Genomic DNA, 14,572 nt, shown 5'->3' with positions numbered 1-14,572 from the left:
GCTGATCCAGGGTCTTCGAAGGAGAGACGGCTAGGCGACCTATTCAAATGTTAATTAGATATAATAAAGAGGAATAGAATGAGGATAGCTCAGTAGGAAAATTCAGTGGAGAAAAGAAGCTGAGTGGCTTGGTTTACGCGGAAAATCAATATAACCCGTGACACCAGGTTAGCTCTGACCACGGAGGCCGCAGGCGCCCTCTCGAATAGCGGAAGGTGCCCCACCTTAGACACCTTCTCGAGTGGGTCTTAGAAGCCCAGGCAAATAAATGGTCGCAGAGGACATCCACGCTCCAGATGGACACTCAGCTAGAAGTTAAAGGGAAGAATGACATGGGGAGACCAAGCGTTGGTGAGCAAGGCCCATAGCTTTATTTTCAACAGGGGCTTTTATACCCTAAGTTACACATAGAGGACAATAGGGGATGCAAAATCAGCAGTCTTTGATGCTTATCAAAAACCAGGGTTTCTTTCCTGCAGATTTATCGTATACAAATGGTTTAGGTGATTTACATCATCTTCTGGCCAGAGGCCTATTAACATTTTATGACTCTTGACAAGGACTTATCAACAAAGACTTATTTTCTCTAAGAGTAATTATTTTAAGGTTTGGCGCCATCCTCCGAAGATAAGATTACGTTCCTATAGGGTGGATGTGTAATGGGTTTACAAAGGAAAGAATTTACTACCTTAAGGGTCTAAAGTTACTAACACCAAGGCCACTACTTATTTTTTCTACATACCAACTATATTAATTAATGCACATTCAAGGATACAATTCAAGGGATGTGAAAACTTGGCAACAAACATTGGCTCATCAATGAAATCTTTTACTAGTTTTATTCTGACAGTTTCTAATTCTCTGAGAGGCTCTAAGCTATTTGAATATCTTAAGCTTCCCGTGCCTCTGGAGGCTGGGAGACTGTAAACAATCGTATGCATAGCTGTAGGTGTCTGGGTAAACTTGTCAGGCGAGTTAGAGAGCCATCTGAGGGGTTTGGATTTAAACACTCCTAATTGCCCAGGAACTTTATTAATTGGAGCTGTAAGTTAACTCTTTGACAGAGAGAGTGAGATGGTGGTGGGGGACAGCCCCCAGTAAAGTCAGAGGCGAGAGCACAAAGCAATAAAGTAGGCAGACTCTGGTTTTTGGGGGGTAGATGCTCGAGAATATCCGGGGGCACTCCCGAGGCTCGATCCCGCCTTTGCGTATGCCGAGCCCCCTTCCTCATGACCTTTGTCACGAGTGGAATGTCTCTCGCCGGCTCCCGGCATCTCCCCCTTTTTTATTTCTTAAAACAGCCAGATGTAGCTCAGTCGCGAGCCTCTGAATGCTCTGCCGAAGAATCCTGACAATACAAGGAAGAATGAATATGAGAAGCAGAATTAAAACAGCCACAGTAACATAGCTAAGGAAGGTAGACAGCATATTTTTTCCTGAAATGTAGTTAGAGAAAGTATGGAAGAAATCATTTGCTGTTCCAGCGGCAGTAAAATCTAATCGGGAGTGTTCCATAGTTGCTATTTGATTGTGAAGTTTCCCTAAGTCTAGACCAATGTCAGAGCTGTTCCAGATACCTGAAATATGGTTTTTAATCTTTTCCCATTCAAAATCTGTCTCATTTACTTTCAGGGGTGTTACACATATCCACCGATAGTCAGCATGACAGGACAATGCCATTTTCACCTTTAAAGCCTGCAATTCAGTCCCAATATGTATTACTGCTTCCTCTAGGGCGTCTACCCTCATTTCTAATTTCCTGTCTATAGCTTCCTGTGTTGCCAATGCTAAAGAAACATTTTTGGACATAGAATCAACATATTGAGCAGTATGTACTTGTTGAGTCAATGATATTGCTGTCACAGTAACAGAAGTGATTGCACTTATCAAAGCTGCTATTCCCAAGATAAGTAAGCCCACAAACCGTCGGGTTCGCATTAAATCCTGCAGTTGTTGTGATACAGCCAAACCGTAATTATCATACCAATAAGAATGCACAGACACAGGTATCATGAGATAGGGTGGGCGTTTCAACACAACAAAAGAACAAACATTATATTGGGGGGTCAAACAAGATGAAAGCACACATTGTTCACAACACCACTACCACAAAGGAGCAAACATTATATTGAGGGTTTAAACAAGATGAGCCAGGAAGCAGCTGCAGGCGTCGGCCCCGGGGAGCAGTGTCCCCAGCATCAGGAGGCAGAACGCGAGCGGCAAGCTGTGGGCCTCGGCGCTTACGGCGGGCGGAGGGGCGGGGCTCGCGGCCTTGGGCTAGCCGCCGCGGCTTGGGCTCTCAGCGTTCCCCTCTCGCCGGCGGGAGCGCGCTGGTCTGGACTGCATTCCGCGGGCGCGCTTTCCTCTCTGGCCCTCACTCACCGCACAGACTTCTTTGCTCTAGGTCGCAGGGTGCAGCGAGAAGGGTACTGGGCGCTGCTGGCGGCGCGGAGGCGAGAGCTGGCTGGGGGAGGGGGAGCGAGCGAGTGCGCGCCGCGAACCTGGTCTTTGGGGAACGTGACATGACGAATTTGTCTGAGATCCAAATCGAAGAATCTGCATTCTGTAGAAATATACAAGCATACCCTCTCCCACAAGTTAGCAACACATCTGGCCTTTTTCACTCTCCAGTATGGAGGTCTTTTTACTTGACCAGGGGCCGAGTCGTAGCCTGTAATTCAGGCATCTAGTGTCTCATCATTGTAGTCTGCCCCTGTGTGTTTACGTTTAAGTGATTAATTACAATTTGGACATAACTATTTGTCTAGCTGTTTACCTAGAGATATGAAATTTATACCTTGAACCAGCTGCATTTTGATGGTGAATTTTGTGAGAATTTTTGGCCTTATCAATCTTTTTATTTAAGTTTAAAACAATTACTTTAGTCAATGCATCTGCCAAAGCATTTCCTTCATGTAAAGGGCCGGGCAAGCTGGAATGGGCTCTATGTCCCACAAAATATTTTTTATCTCTGTGTTTAATCTTTCTGTAAATCAGATAACAAGGAGAAGATAGTAGTTTTATTTTTTGGAATATTAGCAGTTTCAATATGAGGAAACAACCCTACAATATATCAGGAGTCAGTCAAAAGATTAAAGGTGTGGTCTCCTAAATGTTGAAAGGCCTAAATAACTGCTTGTAACTCAGTCTTGACATTTTATTCCCTTGAATTAAAAGATCTTTTAAAGGCCTTGGAGCTGTAATTTCCTGCACCCAAAAGGCTAGATCACTAGATTCAAATGTTTTGTGGCTCTTATCTTGAGAAGTCAAGTTTTTTCTTTTCTGATAATAAGGTAAAAGCAAAAGCTATGTTACTCTTTAACCTTTATTAATTTATACAGTTTTGGTAGACAGTGAGATCAAGACTTTAATTTCTCAATATAATCAGAATCTACTACACCATGCACCACCGAAATTTCTTTTTTTCTTTCTTTTTTTTTTTTTTTTATTTGAAAAGAAAGCGAGCTACGCCCCAGGACAAATCTTCCAAAGTCCTCGGGTAGGGGGCCAGCCACTCCCGTTGGAATTGAAGTAAGCGGCACGTCAGGGGTTAATATTGTTGCTCAATCCTCTTGCCTTTTCTCCTAGCCTGGGTGAGACCCCCCCTGAGGGGGTTTTCTCCAAGGAGCACGCTCTGCATATTGTGTACTAAAAGCTCCTTTGTTTAAAAAACTTTTTATCTTCCTCAGGCTTAGGCAACTCTTTGAGAGGCTTTGGGGGCAAAGTGGGGAACTCCTGGGTCCTGGGAGGCACAAACGGAGGCGGTGGCAATCGCCTTAAATCAGAAAGTGGTGGATAAGTTTTTTAAAGGTTTGCGCAGAGGGGGAGGGAGCTCGCCAGGGCGCTCAGCCGCAGCGTCCTGTAAGCCCTCTCCTTCCTTGGGAGGTAAAGCACTTTCTCCCTCTTTTTTTTTTTTTTTTCCAATAGCAGAAATTATGATCTGTGCAGAAAGTGGAGACTCACCACCATCCACCGCTATAGCCTCTCTCATAGGCTATTTAACAGCCTCATGACGGAGGTCCAGGACATGTCTAATCATAATACACAGAGCCAATAAACATTTGTCTATTCTTAGATGCAGAGAAACCCATTTTTTTTTTTTTGAGAATATTTTTATTTATTTTGTACCCTCTTTACCCTATCTAAACTGCAGAGGGGACTAGAAAAGAAGCCTCAAGGTGAGGATCAAATTTATCCTCGGGACTAGAGAAAACCCCTTTCCGGGAAACTCCTAGCGGAGGCCCTTTACCCCCACATGGAGGAGGAGGCATGGGGGGATGGGAGCGTCCCGTATTTCTCTTCTCCTGTTCTGGAGATCTTTTAACTGTTTGGTGACTAAATCTTACGGACTGTCTGATAAGGGATGTTTCCCTCAAGCTCCTAGGAGCAGATGATCTGACAGGGGAAGTTTCTCCTAGGCCTTTTGGGGCATCATTGTTTAAGAGATGCCGATCTCCATCAGAGTGATATTTAGCTATTATCTCGCCTAAATTGTCTTTTTCTTTTGGGGAAGGCTGATCTTGTTTCTCATCCCTAACTTTAAGTTGTTCCTGAGTAGTCATGGCTGCTAACATTTTTCTTAGTTGCCGATAGTCAGGTGGGTCTTCATTTTTCTCATTTTCCTGAGGTTTAACTACAGTTTCGACCTCATTTTCCTCTTTAAAGGTTACTTTTTTAGATTCAGGGGCAGGTTTAGCCACAGCATTTTCTTCACTATCCCCTTTAAGATGTACTTTTTCTGAATCGGGGGCAGGGTCTAAGACATCTCTAATGATGTTCCATAAGGAAAAAGCGTCATTAGGGACATTTTCTGAGCCATGTTCGGCATGGTAAGTTTTTAGCTGTTTTCCTACTTTTTCCCAGACATCTAAGTTAACAGAGCCTTCGTCTGGGAACCAGGGACAGTGCTCTTGTACAAATGAAAAAAATGATTGAATGGCAGATTTTTTAACTTTGATTCCTCTTTTATTTAATAACTGTAAGATTACTCCTATAAAGAGCTGTCTTTCATTTGATTCAGTGTTACCCATGTCAGAAAATTAAGTATAGTAAAAGATTTTGCTTTTAGCTATCAAAAGATCAGGCTTTTCTTTGGCCTTTTAACTTCAGAAACTGTTTTCTCTCTCTAAGTCTAACACTTTAACACTTTCAACACTTCCCACTCCTCTCGCCCTGTCTGTCCTACAGGGGGGTCCGCGGCACCCTTGAGTGGGGTCCTAGCCGTCCCGAACACTGGAAGGACATTAGGGCTGATGACCCAGATTGTCCCGGGGGGGGGGAACAGAAGGCTGGTGACCCAAACTGTTCCGAGGGGGGAGCAGTAGAGCTGATGACCCAAACTGCTCCGTGGGGGAACAAGAGAGCTGATGACCCAGTTGTTCCGAGAACGGGGGAGCAAAAGGGCTGATGACCCTAATTGCTTTGGGGAGCTTACCTTCGAAAAACCTGTTTCGGGCGCCACCTGCCGGGGTCCAGCCCCGGCTGATCCAGGGTCTTCGAAGGAGAGACGGCTAGGCGACCTATTCAAATGTTAATTAGATATAATAAAGAGGAATAGAATGAGGATAGCTCAGTAGGAAAATTCAGTGGAGAAAAGAAGCTGAGTGGCTTGGTTTACGCGGAAAATCAATATAACCCGTGACACCAGGTTAGCTCTGACCACGGAGGCCGCAGGCGCCCTCTCGAATAGCGGAAGGTGCCCCACCTTAGACACCTTCTCGAGTGGGTCTTAGAAGCCCAGGCAAATAAATGGTCGCAGAGGACATCCACGCTCCAGATGGACACTCAGCTAGAAGTTAAAGGGAAGAATGACATGGGGAGACCAAGCGTTGGTGAGCAAGGCCCATAGCTTTATTTTCAACAGGGGCTTTTATACCCTAAGTTACACATAGAGGACAATAGGGGATGCAAAATCAGCAGTCTTTGATGCTTATCAAAAACCAGGGTTTCTTTCCTGCAGATTTATCGTATACAAATGGTTTAGGTGATTTACATCATCTTCTGGCCAGAGGCCTATTAACATTTTATGACTCTTGACAAGGACTTATCAACAAAGACTTATTTTCTCTAAGAGTAATTATTTTAAGGTTTGGCGCCATCCTCCGAAGATAAGATTACGTTCCTATAGGGTGGATGTGTAATGGGTTTACAAAGGAAAGAATTTACTACCTTAAGGGTCTAAAGTTACTAACACCAAGGCCACTACTTATTTTTTCTACATACCAACTATATTAATTAATGCACATTCAAGGATACAATTCAGGGGATGTGAAAACTTGGCAACAAACATTGGCTCATCAATGAAATCTTTTACTAGTTTTATTCTGACAGTTTCTAATTCTCTGAGAGGCTCTAAGCTATTTGAATATCTTAAGCTTCCCGTGCCTCTGGAGGCTGGGAGACTGTAAACAATCGTATGCATAGCTGTAGGTGTCCGGGTAAACTTGTCAGGCGAGTTAGAGAGCCATCTGAGGGGTTTGGATTTAAACACTCCTAATTGCCCAGGAACTTTATTAATTGGAGCTATAAGTTAACTCTTTGACAGAGAGAGTGAGATGGTGGTGGGGGACAGCCCCCAGTAAAGTCAGAGGTGAGAGCACAAAGCAATAAAGTAGGCAGACTCTGGTTTTTGGGGGGTAGATGCTCGAGAATATCCGGGGGCACTCCCGAGGCTCGATCCCGCCTTTGCGTATGCCGAGCCCCCTTCCTCATGACCTTTGTCACGAGTGGAATGTCTCTCGCCGGCTCCCGGCACTTTACCACTAGTGCCACCTGGGAAGCCCTTATAGCATATTATTTACTAAGCAGGCAGTGGGTTAGATTTGAAAGGTGTTTACTACCCTCTGCTCTAGAACCACATCTTCCTACCAAAGGCATGACCTTCACAAATAGTCTTGTTAGTATGGCTTTCAGGGAATTCAATTTTGGAACCACGCAAACTCCCTAAGGGTCTCTTTGGTCCACACTTAAATAAATGCATGTCATCTACATGAAATATAGATAATTTTACCAAGAATTAGGCTGGTATGAAACACAAGCACATTTTCAGCTCCACCTTGGTGGAGCAGAGCGTTTTTAATCTGTTCCTGGACAACTGCTCTCCTGTCACCCGAAGCAGCTTCTTTCCCCTTTTCGATCTTTGGAAATTCAGTTTAAAGTTGATTCATTTCCAGAAGAAAAAAAAAATTTTTTTAAGTCTCTAGATCAAGGAAGATTAAAATAGAAAATTCTGAGAAACAGCATTCAAACTCTTAGAACTGCTTGTTTATAAATGAAAAAAATTCAGGGTTCTGAACCAAGGTTTAAATATTCCTCCTAGAGCTTAAAACTGCAGCTCCTAGGACTTTCCTGGTGGTCCAGTGGCTAAGACTCTGCACTCCCAAGGCAGGAGGCCCAGGATCAAGCCCCAGTCAGGGAACTGATCCCATATGCTGCAACTGAAGATCCTGCATGGTATGACTCGGCACAGCCAAATAAATAAGTTTAAAAAAAATTTTTTTAAAGAAAAACTGGCATTCTTTTGCATCTTCCCTCATTACTGTCTTAAGAATTTATATCTTGTGAATCCAGTTATACTCAGTTAACGTTTCAGGATTTATGGATCTTTCTAAAGGCAAATGAACCACAGCAGCTGTCTGGCTTAATGATATTTAGGAGTATCAGTACAATCTCCAAGCCCCTCATAATTTACAAGAAGAATGAGTTACTTGTCTGAACATGCACAGGAAGTCCTTTAAGTAAATAATTACAAAGCAAGCAAAAAGTCCTGATTAGACTGGGTGCTTCTGCTAAGAAGGAAATGAAAGGAATATTCGAAATATGCCTGTAGACAATTTTCCATCCTTCCTCAGAACAAAGATCAAGACTGAAACTATCCGACCACAAAAAGATATCAGATCAATGAATTTGCTTCGAACGATGTTTTTGGCAGCACTTCAAAGAAACTTCCCCTTACCTATTGCCATTGGCTGGAAAGGCCTCCCAGCAAACCATTTCTGATCAGGGGAATAGATAGAAAAGAATATTTCTGGGATTTCCTTGGTGGTCCAGGGGCCAAGACTCTGTCTCCAATGCAGGCAGCCCGAGCTCGATTTCCGGTTAGGAAACCATCCCGCACGCTGAAACCACAAGTTTGCATAGCACAACCAAATATCCCTCATCACTGTCTTAAGAATTTATATCTTGTGAATCCAGTTATACTTAGTTAACATTTCAGGATTTATGGATCTTTCTAAAGGCAAATGAACCTTTAGGCAAATGAGTTGCATGTTGCAACTAAGACCTGGGTGCAGCCAGGCAAGCAATTTTTTAAAAAAGAAAAGACTTTATCTCTGAGACATGGTTTCCCCTCTCTTCCAAATTCTTTCCCTTTTAGTTTAAACTCCAAGTATAGCCGAACTTCTCAATCCAGAAGCCCGCTCAAGTGTTCCCTAACAAAGCCCTCTAGAGGGATGCTTCAGGACCTCTGAAAGCTTAGCAGTCCCACTTGGGTTAACATTTCTGACCAAGGGAAGGAAATTAACCACCTGCCTCCCAGCCCCACATGGTTCCTAATATAATGGTAGAACAAGTCAAGGGGGTGAGTGATTTGTGACCATTTGCTCTGGTGTTATAGACAGAACGTGGCTCCCCAAAATTTGTATGTTGAAGCCCTACTTACACTGTGGCTGTATTTGGAGATGGTGCCTCTAGGGAAGTAACTAAGGATAAATGAGGTTGTAAAGGTGAAGCCCTGATCTGACAGGATGAGTGTTCTTACAAGAAAAGACACCAGAGAGCTCCCTTGCTCAGTCTTTTCACAGTCATGTACGGGGAAAGGCCCCAACAGAAAGCCAGGGAGACGCCCACTGTCTATAAACCTACTGAAACTGGCCCTGATGGCAACCTTGATCTTGGACTTCCAGCCTCCAGACCATGAGAAAATTAACTTCTGTTGTTTAAGACACCCAGTCTGTGGTATTTCGTTACAGCAGCCTGAGTAGATTATTAATAATATGCCTGGCTTTGAATTCCAGCTCTGCCGCTAATTTGCATGAGTCCACAGTTGTGCTAAGCTTCATTTCCTCATCTTCAAAACAGTGATGATAGCGGCTTCCCTGGCGGTCCAGTGAGTGAGACTGCGCTTTCAATGCAGGGGCGGGGGGTGCAGTTTTGATCCCTGGTCGGGGAAGCAGGATCCCACATGACACGGTGTGGCCAAAAAACGAACAAAATCACACCTACACAATAATTCAGTAGGTTCCTTTAGAACTCCCGGTGGATGTGAAAGCCCACAAGAGTATGAGTGGCTGGCCTTCCTATTGGCTTTCTTCTAATGCCCAGAGCAACGGCCAAAACAAAAAAGGTGATAAAGATAAAAGCACCGCGCTCACAAGGTTGTTGTAAAGAGTAAATGGAATAAATTGTCTATGCAAACTGTTGAGCACAGTGCACGGCACATAATCACTCAAAGGTGATTTTTTAAATGGTAATGACTTCTTTGGTTTTTATTTTGCAACAAACTCATGCCTTTGGCTACAGAGTAAAATATTATCCTTTCAACACCTAGTTTCAAGCACCTAGTTTGTGTAAGAGAATGCTGGAACCTGAGAAAGTAACAAAAAACAGTGAGGTGCTTCCTGTCTATTTGGGGAGAGGACTTTCAACACCAACAACCAAAACAATGATAAAGGTTCCCATTTGCTGCGCAGTGACTGTGTGCCAGGCACTATGGGCAGTACTTTGCATGATTCCATCAAATTAAACCCAATTCCACCCATTTTACAGATGAAGAAACAAGATCACAGAAAGTAAGAGGATTAAGAGCAGGGATTCAAACCCAAGTCTGCCTGCAAAGCCTGTGCTCTTAGGGAGGTTGAACCAGCCATGATTAAGTACCAGCCACAGGTACTGACCAATCATTACAAGAGGGGCCATGTACCTGGGCCTGCACCGTGCCAGCCGAAGCAGGATTTGATCCAAGACCCTGTTTCCAAAGTCTGCTGATACAGCTTCACTGGGCCTAGGGGACGATCACTCCCCACTATGGGAACCAGGGAAGAAGGCCTCAGGAAAGTGGGATCCAGACAAGCAGAGAGAACCTGTGTCGGGTGTCCCCGAGACCACCCTCAGCTTCACTGACTCAGTGGGAGAACCCACAGGACTCAGTATATAGTCCTGTTCATGGCTACGATTTATCACAGCTAAAGGATACAAAGCTAAAGTCACCACAGGGAAAAAGCACATGGGATGAAGTCCCACCAAAACAAGGCACAAGCATCCAAGGTTCCTCTCCCAGGGAAGTCACAGAAAACACACTAAATTCCCCCAGCAACAAGCTGTGACACCAAAAGTGTGAAAGTGCTGTCTGCCGGGGAGGCTTGTTAGAGACTCAGTCCCTAGAGTTTTTCTTGAGTGCTGGTTACGTAAGCACTCTTTGTTTAGCATGTGCCAAAATTCAACTTCCAGAAAGAAAACAGGTATTCAGCATAAACTACATTGCTTGTATGAACAGCAAAAACTAAGATCATGGCATCCAGTCCCATCTTTTCATGGCAAATAGATGGGGGAAAAATGGAAATAGTGACAGACTTTATTTTCTTGGGCTCCAAAATCACTGCAGGTGGTGATTGCAGCAATGAAATTAAAAGAAGCTTGTTCCTTGGAAGAAAAGCTATGACAATCCTAGGCAGCATATTAAAAAGCGGAGACGTTACTTTGCCAACAAAGATCCGTATAGTCAGAGGTCCAGTAGTCATGTACAGATGTGAGAGTTGGACCGTAAAGAAGGCTGAGCACCAAAGAATTGATGCTTTCAAACTGTGGTGCTGGAGAAGACTCTTGAGAGCCCCTTGGACTGCAAGGAGATCAAACCAGTCAACCCTAAAGGAAATCAACTCTTGAATACTCATTGGAAGTACTGATGATGAAGCTGAAGCTCCAATACTTTGGCCACCTGATGCAAAGAGCTGACTCATTGGAAAAGACCCTGATGCTGGGAAAGATGGAAGGCAGGAGGAGAAGGGGACGACAGAGGACAAGATGGTTGGATGGCATCATTGACTCAAAGGACATGAGGTTGAGCAAACCCTGGGAGTCAGTGAAGGACAAGGAAGACTGGTGCTGCAGTCCATGGGATCACAAAGAGTAGGACACAACTGAGCGGCTGAACAACAACAACATTGTTGTACAAATAACTTAGGTAGAGTGAACCACTTATCCGTTCTGGAAATAGGGAAAGTGTTAGTTGCTCAGTCATGTCCGACTCTTTTTGACCCCGTGGACTATAGCCCTCCAGGCTCCTCTGTCCATAGAATTCTCCAGGCAAGAATACTGGAATGAGTTGCCATTTCCTCCTCCGGGGGATCTTCCTGACTCAGGGATCAAACCCGGGTCTTCTGCATTGCAAGCAGATTCTTTATCATCTGAGCCACCAGGGAAACTCCCCAAATCCAAGTTCCCAGGCACCAATCAAGGGCCAACCTTGTGAGCAGGACTTTATAAGGATATTCAATCTTGGGATTCCCTGGTGGCTCAGATGGTAAAGCATCTGCCTGCAATGTGGGAGACCTGGGTTCAATCCCTGGGTCTGGAAGATACACTAGAGAAGGAAATGGCAACCCACTCCAGTACTTTTGCCTGGAAAATCCCATGGATGGAGGAGCCTGGCAGGTTACAGTCCATGAGGTTGCAAAGAGTCGTACACGACTGAGCAACTTCACTATAGCTTCACTCAATCTCAGGGCAGCTGAGTTAACTGTTTTCTCCACAGAAGCCAAGGGGCAGTCCTGTCACAGTTGAGGGAGTTATATGACCAGTAATCTATAATTGCTAAAGGGCTTTTTCCTGTTTGACCACCATCAGGCAAAAAGAATGGAGAAGGCAATGGCACCCCACTCCAGTACTCTTGCCTGGAAAATCCCATGGGCGGAGGAGTCTGGTAGGCTGCAGTCCATGAGGTCTCGAAGAGTCGGACATGACTGAGTGACTTCACTTTTACTTTTCACTTTCATGCACTGGAGAAGGAAATAGAAACCCACTCCAGTGTTCTTGCCTGGAGAATCCCAGGGACGGCGGAGCCTGGTGGGCTGTCATCTATGGGGTCGCACAGAGTCAGACACAACTGAAGCGACTTAGCAGCAGCAACAGCAGCAGGCAAAAAGAAAGATGCTGCTGAGTGACCACCTAATGTGTTCAGTGGCAAGGTACAAACAGCTGCAGCAGACTAAAGCTTTGCTTTGGCAAAGAATTCCTTCAGTTCTGTCACTTTTGATAACATGTTGGTTATATCAGATGGGGCCAGATGAAAAAAGAAAGAGACGACACCATTTTTCCTTTCTAGGGGCCACAGTCGGAAGGCAAGAGAAAGTCAGGAGAGTTGATAGGGGTGAGGGCTCCAGGCAGGAAACACACAGAGCGTTGGTGGTGGAAGGGGCTGCCATCAGAGAGGGGTGAGGTCTTGGAGGACTTAAAACATGCCCCATCCCAAAGCTGAAGGGGGAAAGGGAGATGCTACTTGACCCTGGTCCTTGCTGCCATGCTGAGATTCAGATGCCGTGTTGACCATCTCTGTATTGTTTTTAAGAGAAGCTGGAACTGGGATTTTAACAGAAAATTTCCCTGGGGCTGCCCATGGAAACAGACAAGCAAGAAAGAGCTAAGTCAGCTGGCGAAAGGACAGAAGCAAGAAAGGCTTTTGCAGAGGAGGTGATGTGAGAGCAGTAAGGTAAAAAATAAGACAGTTCAGGAACTTCCTGGTGATCCAATGGTTAAGACTGTGTTGCCAATGCAGGAGGTCATAAGTTCAATCCCTGATCAGGGAACTAAGATCCCACATACCAAGTGGTATGGCCAAAAAAAATTTTTAAGTAAAAAAAAAATAATAAAGTGTACAATTCAATGGTTTTTTTTAAAAAATGAGACAGCTTATCCGGTGGACTGAGGAAGGAAGTTAGGTTACTTGTGATACCACAGATTTCAGAGATTCAGACAGAACTGGGTTTTGCATCTGGAAGTTCCTCTTACCGTGTGACCTCGAGCAGTTAAGTACATTTTTCTCATCTGTAAGACAAGCATAACTATAGCACCAGCCTTAATCATGACAAAGTACAAATATGACATCAAGAGTGAAGAGGATATAAAATAATGGACACGAAGTGCTCAGCACAAGGCCTGGCGATGCACTCACCAAATATTCGTGGGAAGCACAGAATGACGTGGGAGCAGAGAAGAGCAGCCCCTAACCTTGACCAAGGCTTAGAGGTGGAATCACAGGGGCTTCCTGGAAGTGGTGCCTCATGGTAAGCTGAATCTTGAAGGTTAGAAGGCATTTGCATTTTCTGGTAGGTTAGCAGGAGAAATGGCATGCACGCAAGTGAAGAAGACTCTTACTGCAAGGAGGTGACAGCAGGAGCAAGGAAGGGGTAGGGATGGTGTTGAGAAGGAGGCAGCCAGATCAGTAGGGTGTAGACAACTAGAAAAAGAGACACATCCGGAGACCTGGGTAGAGCTGACAGCTCATGGTTTCTGATCAAAGGCAACGTGGTGGTGAGGGGACAGTAAGTAGACAGATCCAAGAGCATTCTAGGAGGTGTGACCATTAGGACTTGGCAGGTAATTGGCTATGGTGAGGGCTGAATAAGGGGACCTCAAGTGCCTGGTGTGAGCACTGGGGGGATGGAGAAGCCTTGACCCGGGAAGAGGAGCTGCAGCTTGGGGTAGGGGCTGAGGGAGGGACTGAGCTCCATTTAGACAGGTTGGGTTTGTGTCCTTGGAACTTCCTGTAGATGTTCAGTAGGCAACTGGAGGATGCCAGCAGCTGAGGAAGAATGTCTGGGCAGGGCAAAGAGATCTGGTGGACGGGCATTTAATAAGTACGTTATACTCCCCTTCTCCCTGAATCCTCCAATGGACCCTTTCAGGCAGGAACTATCAGCCCCATTTCACGGATGGAGAAATTAGGGCTTTGAAGAGCAGAGTAGCTGTTTTGAAATTGGAACATGTGCTGAGGAGATGGTGTATTGAATTAAGAATATGCAGATTATGACCTGCTGAATAACGGGGCACAGAACACCACATGGGGGTACCAAGGTAGTTCCCTCAGCATCTGAGCTCCCACTTTGGGGAAGTGAAACTCATGGGGTGATTTTGATTGAAGGCAAAGTTTCAATATGCCCACACAAAGGAAGTAAGTTATAAGAATTTTTACTTATAGATCCCAGATGGGAGGTGGGGTGGTTTTTAATGAGTGGGGGAAGGGCACTCTCCAGTCTCACCTCAGGAGTGAGCTGGAGATAGAGAGCAGGGTATATGTGCTCAGTTGCTCAGCTGTGTCCGACTCTTTGTGACCCCATGAACTGTAGCCCGCCTGGCTCCTCTGTCCATGGGATTCTCCAGGCAAGAATACTGGCGTGGATTGCATGTCCTCCTCCAGGGTATCTTCCTGACCCAGGAATCGAACCCACATCTCTTGCATTGAAGGCAGATTCTTTACCACTGAGCCACCTTGGAAGCCTCAAAGAGCAGGGTAGCAAGCACTTATTACTTATAAAGTAATTGGGGTGGAGATCACTAATTTTTTACTTAACCACTTAAC

The sequence above is a fragment of the Bubalus bubalis genome, chromosome 17 (genome assembly GCF_019923935.1).
Source record: "Bubalus bubalis isolate 160015118507 breed Murrah chromosome 17, NDDB_SH_1, whole genome shotgun sequence".
NCBI lineage: Eukaryota > Metazoa > Chordata > Mammalia > Artiodactyla > Bovidae > Bubalus > Bubalus bubalis.
The sequence above is the reverse complement of the archived record's forward strand: the minus strand, read 5'-3'. Positions refer to the sequence as shown.